Below are 8,725 nucleotides of genomic sequence, written 5' to 3'. Positions count from 1 at the left end.
AGGAGGGGAACGACGGAGAGAGCGAGGAGGGGAACGACGGAGAGAGCGAGGAGGGGAACGACGGAGAGAGCGAGGAGGGGAACGACGGAGAGAGCGAGGAGGGGAACGACGGAGAGAGCGAGGAGGGGAACGACGGAGAGAGCGAGGAGGGGAACGACGGAGAGAGCGAGGAGGGGAACGACGGAGAGAGCGAGGAGGGGAACGACGGAGAGAGCGAGGAGGGGAACGACGGAGAGAGCGAGGAGGGGAACGACGGAGAGAGCGAGGAGGGGAACGACGGAGAGAGCGAGGAGGGGAACGACGGAGAGAGCGAGGAGGGGAACGACGGAGAGAGCGAGGAGGGGAACGACGGAGAGAGCGAGGAGGGGAACGACGGAGAGAGCGAGGAGGGGAACGACGGAGAGAGCGAGGAGGGGAACGACGGAGAGAGCGAGGAGGGGAACGACGGAGAGAGCGAGGAGGGGAACGACGGAGAGAGCGAGGAGGGGAACGACGGAGAGAGCGAGGAGGGGAACGACGGAGAGAGCGAGGAGGGGAACGACGGAGAGAGCGAGGAGGGGAACGACGGAGAGAGCGAGGAGGGGAACGACGGAGAGAGCGAGGAGGGGAACGACGGAGAGAGCGAGGAGGGGAACGACGGAGAGAGCGAGGAGGGGAACGACGGAGAGAGCGAGGAGGGGAACGACGGAGAGAGCGAGGAGGGGAACGACGGAGAGAGCGAGGAGGGGAACGACGGAGAGAGCGAGGAGGGGAACGACGGAGAGAGCGAGGAGGGGAACGACGGAGAGAGCGAGGAGGGGAACGACGGAGAGAGCGAGGAGGGGAACGACGGAGAGAGCGAGGAGGGGAACGACGGAGAGAGCGAGGAGGGGAACGACGGAGAGAGCGAGGAGGGGAACGACGGAGAGAGCGAGGAGGGGAACGACGGAGAGAGCGAGGAGGGGAACGACGGAGAGAGCGAGGAGGGGAACGACGGAGAGAGCGAGGAGGGGAACGACGGAGAGAGCGAGGAGGGGAACGACGGAGAGAGCGAGGAGGGGAACGACGGAGAGAGCGAGGAGGGGAACGACGGAGAGAGCGAGGAGGGGAACGACGGAGAGAGCGAGGAGGGGAACGACGGAGAGAGCGAGGAGGGGAACGACGGAGAGAGCGAGGAGGGGAACGACGGAGAGAGCGAGGAGGGGAACGACGGAGAGAGCGAGGAGGGGAACGACGGAGAGAGCGAGGAGGGGAACGACGGAGAGAGCGAGGAGGGGAACGACGGAGAGAGCGAGGAGGGGAACGACGGAGAGAGCGAGGAGGGGAACGACGGAGAGAGCGAGGAGGGGAACGACGGAGAGAGCGAGGAGGGGAACGACGGAGAGAGCGAGGAGGGGAACGACGGAGAGAGCGAGGAGGGGAACGACGGAGAGAGCGAGGAGGGGAACGACGGAGAGAGCGAGGAGGGGAACGACGGAGAGAGCGAGGAGGGGAACGACGGAGAGAGCGAGGAGGGGAACGACGGAGAGAGCGAGGAGGGGAACGACGGAGAGAGCGAGGAGGGGAACGACGGAGAGAGCGAGGAGGGGAACGACGGAGAGAGCGAGGAGGGGAACGACGGAGAGAGCGAGGAGGGGAACGACGGAGAGAGCGAGGAGGGGAACGACGGAGAGAGCGAGGAGGGGAACGACGGAGAGAGCGAGGAGGGGAACGACGGAGAGAGCGAGGAGGGGAACGACGGAGAGAGCGAGGAGGGGAACGACGGAGAGAGCGAGGAGGGGAACGACGGAGAGAGCGAGGAGGGGAACGACGGAGAGAGCGAGGAGGGGAACGACGGAGAGAGCGAGGAGGGGAACGACGGAGAGAGCGAGGAGGGGAACGACGGAGAGAGCGAGGAGGGGAACGACGGAGAGAGCGAGGAGGGGAACGACGGAGAGAGCGAGGAGGGGAACGACGGAGAGAGCGAGGAGGGGAACGACGGAGAGAGCGAGGAGGGGAACGACGGAGAGAGCGAGGAGGGGAACGACGGAGAGAGCGAGGAGGGGAACGACGGAGAGAGCGAGGAGGGGAACGACGGAGAGAGCGAGGAGGGGAACGACGGAGAGAGCGAGGAGGGGAACGACGGAGAGAGCGAGGAGGGGAACGACGGAGAGAGCGAGGAGGGGAACGACGGAGAGAGCGAGGAGGGGAACGACGGAGAGAGCGAGGAGGGGAACGACGGAGAGAGCGAGGAGGGGAACGACGGAGAGAGCGAGGAGGGGAACGACGGAGAGAGCGAGGAGGGGAACGACGGAGAGAGCGAGGAGGGGAACGACGGAGAGAGCGAGGAGGGGAACGACGGAGAGAGCGAGGAGGGGAACGACGGAGAGAGCGAGGAGGGGAACGACGGAGAGAGCGAGGAGGGGAACGACGGAGAGAGCGAGGAGGGGAACGACGGAGAGAGCGAGGAGGGGAACGACGGAGAGAGCGAGGAGGGGAACGACGGAGAGAGCGAGGAGGGGAACGACGGAGAGAGCGAGGAGGGGAACGACGGAGAGAGCGAGGAGGGGAACGACGGAGAGAGCGAGGAGGGGAACGACGGAGAGAGCGAGGAGGGGAACGACGGAGAGAGCGAGGAGGGGAACGACGGAGAGAGCGAGGAGGGGAACGACGGAGAGAGCGAGGAGGGGAACGACGGAGAGAGCGAGGAGGGGAACGACGGAGAGAGCGAGGAGGGGAACGACGGAGAGAGCGAGGAGGGGAACGACGGAGAGAGCGAGGAGGGGAACGACGGAGAGAGCGAGGAGGGGAACGACGGAGAGAGCGAGGAGGGGAACGACGGAGAGAGCGAGGAGGGGAACGACGGAGAGAGCGAGGAGGGGAACGACGGAGAGAGCGAGGAGGGGAACGACGGAGAGAGCGAGGAGGGGAACGACGGAGAGAGCGAGGAGGGGAACGACGGAGAGAGCGAGGAGGGGAACGACGGAGAGAGCGAGGAGGGGAACGACGGAGAGAGCGAGGAGGGGAACGACGGAGAGAGCGAGGAGGGGAACGACGGAGAGAGCGAGGAGGGGAACGACGGAGAGAGCGAGGAGGGGAACGACGGAGAGAGCGAGGAGGGGAACGACGGAGAGAGCGAGGAGGGGAACGACGGAGAGAGCGAGGAGGGGAACGACGGAGAGAGCGAGGAGGGGAACGACGGAGAGAGCGAGGAGGGGAACGACGGAGAGAGCGAGGAGGGGAACGACGGAGAGAGCGAGGAGGGGAACGACGGAGAGAGCGAGGAGGGGAACGACGGAGAGAGCGAGGAGGGGAACGACGGAGAGAGCGAGGAGGGGAACGACGGAGAGAGCGAGGAGGGGAACGACGGAGAGAGCGAGGAGGGGAACGACGGAGAGAGCGAGGAGGGGAACGACGGAGAGAGCGAGGAGGGGAACGACGGAGAGAGCGAGGAGGGGAACGACGGAGAGAGCGAGGAGGGGAACGACGGAGAGAGCGAGGAGGGGAACGACGGAGAGAGCGAGGAGGGGAACGACGGAGAGAGCGAGGAGGGGAACGACGGAGAGAGCGAGGAGGGGAACGACGGAGAGAGCGAGGAGGGGAACGACGGAGAGAGCGAGGAGGGGAACGACGGAGAGAGCGAGGAGGGGAACGACGGAGAGAGCGAGGAGGGGAACGACGGAGAGAGCGAGGAGGGGAACGACGGAGAGAGCGAGGAGGGGAACGACGGAGAGAGCGAGGAGGGGAACGACGGAGAGAGCGAGGAGGGGAACGACGGAGAGAGCGAGGAGGGGAACGACGGAGAGAGCGAGGAGGGGAACGACGGAGAGAGCGAGGAGGGGAACGACGGAGAGAGCGAGGAGGGGAACGACGGAGAGAGCGAGGAGGGGAACGACGGAGAGAGCGAGGAGGGGAACGACGGAGAGAGCGAGGAGGGGAACGACGGAGAGAGCGAGGAGGGGAACGACGGAGAGAGCGAGGAGGGGAACGACGGAGAGAGCGAGGAGGGGAACGACGGAGAGAGCGAGGAGGGGAACGACGGAGAGAGCGAGGAGGGGAACGACGGAGAGAGCGAGGAGGGGAACGACGGAGAGAGCGAGGAGGGGAACGACGGAGAGAGCGAGGAGGGGAACGACGGAGAGAGCGAGGAGGGGAACGACGGAGAGAGCGAGGAGGGGAACGACGGAGAGAGCGAGGAGGGGAACGACGGAGAGAGCGAGGAGGGGAACGACGGAGAGAGCGAGGAGGGGAACGACGGAGAGAGCGAGGAGGGGAACGACGGAGAGAGCGAGGAGGGGAACGACGGAGAGAGCGAGGAGGGGAACGACGGAGAGAGCGAGGAGGGGAACGACGGAGAGAGCGAGGAGGGGAACGACGGAGAGAGCGAGGAGGGGAACGACGGAGAGAGCGAGGAGGGGAACGACGGAGAGAGCGAGGAGGGGAACGACGGAGAGAGCGAGGAGGGGAACGACGGAGAGAGCGAGGAGGGGAACGACGGAGAGAGCGAGGAGGGGAACGACGGAGAGAGCGAGGAGGGGAACGACGGAGAGAGCGAGGAGGGGAACGACGGAGAGAGCGAGGAGGGGAACGACGGAGAGAGCGAGGAGGGGAACGACGGAGAGAGCGAGGAGGGGAACGACGGAGAGAGCGAGGAGGGGAACGACGGAGAGAGCGAGGAGGGGAACGACGGAGAGAGCGAGGAGGGGAACGACGGAGAGAGCGAGGAGGGGAACGACGGAGAGAGCGAGGAGGGGAACGACGGAGAGAGCGAGGAGGGGAACGACGGAGAGAGCGAGGAGGGGAACGACGGAGAGAGCGAGGAGGGGAACGACGGAGAGAGCGAGGAGGGGAACGACGGAGAGAGCGAGGAGGGGAACGACGGAGAGAGCGAGGAGGGGAACGACGGAGAGAGCGAGGAGGGGAACGACGGAGAGAGCGAGGAGGGGAACGACGGAGAGAGCGAGGAGGGGAACGACGGAGAGAGCGAGGAGGGGAACGACGGAGAGAGCGAGGAGGGGAACGACGGAGAGAGCGAGGAGGGGAACGACGGAGAGAGCGAGGAGGGGAACGACGGAGAGAGCGAGGAGGGGAACGACGGAGAGAGCGAGGAGGGGAACGACGGAGAGAGCGAGGAGGGGAACGACGGAGAGAGCGAGGAGGGGAACGACGGAGAGAGCGAGGAGGGGAACGACGGAGAGAGCGAGGAGGGGAACGACGGAGAGAGCGAGGAGGGGAACGACGGAGAGAGCGAGGAGGGGAACGACGGAGAGAGCGAGGAGGGGAACGACGGAGAGAGCGAGGAGGGGAACGACGGAGAGAGCGAGGAGGGGAACGACGGAGAGAGCGAGGAGGGGAACGACGGAGAGAGCGAGGAGGGGAACGACGGAGAGAGCGAGGAGGGGAACGACGGAGAGAGCGAGGAGGGGAACGACGGAGAGAGCGAGGAGGGGAACGACGGAGAGAGCGAGGAGGGGAACGACGGAGAGAGCGAGGAGGGGAACGACGGAGAGAGCGAGGAGGGGAACGACGGAGAGAGCGAGGAGGGGAACGACGGAGAGAGCGAGGAGGGGAACGACGGAGAGAGCGAGGAGGGGAACGACGGAGAGAGCGAGGAGGGGAACGACGGAGAGAGCGAGGAGGGGAACGACGGAGAGAGCGAGGAGGGGAACGACGGAGAGAGCGAGGAGGGGAACGACGGAGAGAGCGAGGAGGGGAACGACGGAGAGAGCGAGGAGGGGAACGACGGAGAGAGCGAGGAGGGGAACGACGGAGAGAGCGAGGAGGGGAACGACGGAGAGAGCGAGGAGGGGAACGACGGAGAGAGCGAGGAGGGGAACGACGGAGAGAGCGAGGAGGGGAACGACGGAGAGAGCGAGGAGGGGAACGACGGAGAGAGCGAGGAGGGGAACGACGGAGAGAGCGAGGAGGGGAACGACGGAGAGAGCGAGGAGGGGAACGACGGAGAGAGCGAGGAGGGGAACGACGGAGAGAGCGAGGAGGGGAACGACGGAGAGAGCGAGGAGGGGAACGACGGAGAGAGCGAGGAGGGGAACGACGGAGAGAGCGAGGAGGGGAACGACGGAGAGAGCGAGGAGGGGAACGACGGAGAGAGCGAGGAGGGGAACGACGGAGAGAGCGAGGAGGGGAACGACGGAGAGAGCGAGGAGGGGAACGACGGAGAGAGCGAGGAGGGGAACGACGGAGAGAGCGAGGAGGGGAACGACGGAGAGAGCGAGGAGGGGAACGACGGAGAGAGCGAGGAGGGGAACGACGGAGAGAGCGAGGAGGGGAACGACGGAGAGAGCGAGGAGGGGAACGACGGAGAGAGCGAGGAGGGGAACGACGGAGAGAGCGAGGAGGGGAACGACGGAGAGAGCGAGGAGGGGAACGACGGAGAGAGCGAGGAGGGGAACGACGGAGAGAGCGAGGAGGGGAACGACGGAGAGAGCGAGGAGGGGAACGACGGAGAGAGCGAGGAGGGGAACGACGGAGAGAGCGAGGAGGGGAACGACGGAGAGAGCGAGGAGGGGAACGACGGAGAGAGCGAGGAGGGGAACGACGGAGAGAGCGAGGAGGGGAACGACGGAGAGAGCGAGGAGGGGAACGACGGAGAGAGCGAGGAGGGGAACGACGGAGAGAGCGAGGAGGGGAACGACGGAGAGAGCGAGGAGGGGAACGACGGAGAGAGCGAGGAGGGGAACGACGGAGAGAGCGAGGAGGGGAACGACGGAGAGAGCGAGGAGGGGAACGACGGAGAGAGCGAGGAGGGGAACGACGGAGAGAGCGAGGAGGGGAACGACGGAGAGAGCGAGGAGGGGAACGACGGAGAGAGCGAGGAGGGGAACGACGGAGAGAGCGAGGAGGGGAACGACGGAGAGAGCGAGGAGGGGAACGACGGAGAGAGCGAGGAGGGGAACGACGGAGAGAGCGAGGAGGGGAACGACGGAGAGAGCGAGGAGGGGAACGACGGAGAGAGCGAGGAGGGGAACGACGGAGAGAGCGAGGAGGGGAACGACGGAGAGAGCGAGGAGGGGAACGACGGAGAGAGCGAGGAGGGGAACGACGGAGAGAGCGAGGAGGGGAACGACGGAGAGAGCGAGGAGGGGAACGACGGAGAGAGCGAGGAGGGGAACGACGGAGAGAGCGAGGAGGGGAACGACGGAGAGAGCGAGGAGGGGAACGACGGAGAGAGCGAGGAGGGGAACGACGGAGAGAGCGAGGAGGGGAACGACGGAGAGAGCGAGGAGGGGAACGACGGAGAGAGCGAGGAGGGGAACGACGGAGAGAGCGAGGAGGGGAACGACGGAGAGAGCGAGGAGGGGAACGACGGAGAGAGCGAGGAGGGGAACGACGGAGAGAGCGAGGAGGGGAACGACGGAGAGAGCGAGGAGGGGAACGACGGAGAGAGCGAGGAGGGGAACGACGGAGAGAGCGAGGAGGGGAACGACGGAGAGAGCGAGGAGGGGAACGACGGAGAGAGCGCTGAATGGAAATAGTTGACGACTCGGGGGCGGGGGGAGGGGGTGTGCAAGGTGTACAATAATGATGATTCGATTGAACATCAAGGGGCAACGTTTAGATTAGCTCGTATTGTTAACTTTTAGGACGTTCAAGGTTGTCAGGGAGTAATTCAGTTATGGTAACACCATTGAAGTTCAAGCGGCGACAATGACTGAAGGGGTGAGAAGGAAGCCAACTCGGAAGATTACGAATGGGCATAAGTGGTGAAGGCATGAAAGGATAACCTGAAAGGTAATTGGATTGATGAAAACCTCTGTAGGAATGAGTGAGGGTGGGGGAGTTGAGCTGATGGACAGTGTCAGCAGTGCGTCAGCATCACCTCCTACTTTTGATACCAAGAAAAGACAATGAAGCTACATGTTTCCACTTTATTCCGAATCTGCAAAGCATTTGTGCACGACCTGGCTGTGTCTGTGACTGTGTGTGCGTGTGTGCGTGTGTGTGTATGTGTGTGTTTGTGATTCCTTCGGTGTTATTTGTTATTGTTAATGTTGATATGTATGCCTATCTGTCCCTATGTGCATGTGTTGTGTAAGTTTGCGTATGTGGTTGTTTCTGTGAGCCTTCCATTTCACGTGCGTGTCTGGGGCTTGTGGTGTGTTTTGTGTGTGTGTGCGTGTTTCAGCCTCTGTGTTTATCTTTCGGTGTGCATTTATGATTCAATGCATGTGTCTTTGTCTGTGTTTCTGTGTGCCTCTATGTCAGTGATTCTGTCTCTGTGTATTGGTGCATTCCTGTGTGTATCGATGATTTTGTTTTATTGTGCACCTCCATTCAATGGGTTTTCTGTAATTGAGTCATAGAGTACTAAAGCATGGAGATATGCCCTTTGATCAAAACTGGTCCATGCCGAACAAAATGTCCATCCACGCTAATCCCAATTCCTTTAAACCTGGCCCATATACTCATAATCATTTTCCATCCATGTATTTGTCCAAATCACATTTAAGTATTGTTAATGGACCAGCCTGAACCACGTCCACGAGCAGCTCATTCCATATGCAACCAATTCTATGTGTAAGAATGGTTTACCTCCGTTTCCATTTTATTATTTCCCTTCCAACATCAAATTTGAGACTTCGTTTCCTTGATTCTCAAACCCTGAGAAAAGGACTGTTTGCATTCACGCTATTCATGCCTCACTTGACCTATTAGATACCCACTCAGTCTCCAAATCGCGAATGAGAAAAGCCCATCTCTTTCAACCTCTGCCGAGAACACAGATCATTGAGACGTGGCAGCATCC

This window comes from Chiloscyllium plagiosum, chromosome 49, assembly GCF_004010195.1.
Source record: "Chiloscyllium plagiosum isolate BGI_BamShark_2017 chromosome 49, ASM401019v2, whole genome shotgun sequence".
Taxonomy (NCBI): Eukaryota; Metazoa; Chordata; class Chondrichthyes; order Orectolobiformes; family Hemiscylliidae; genus Chiloscyllium; species Chiloscyllium plagiosum.
Note: the sequence above shows the minus strand (reverse complement) of the source record.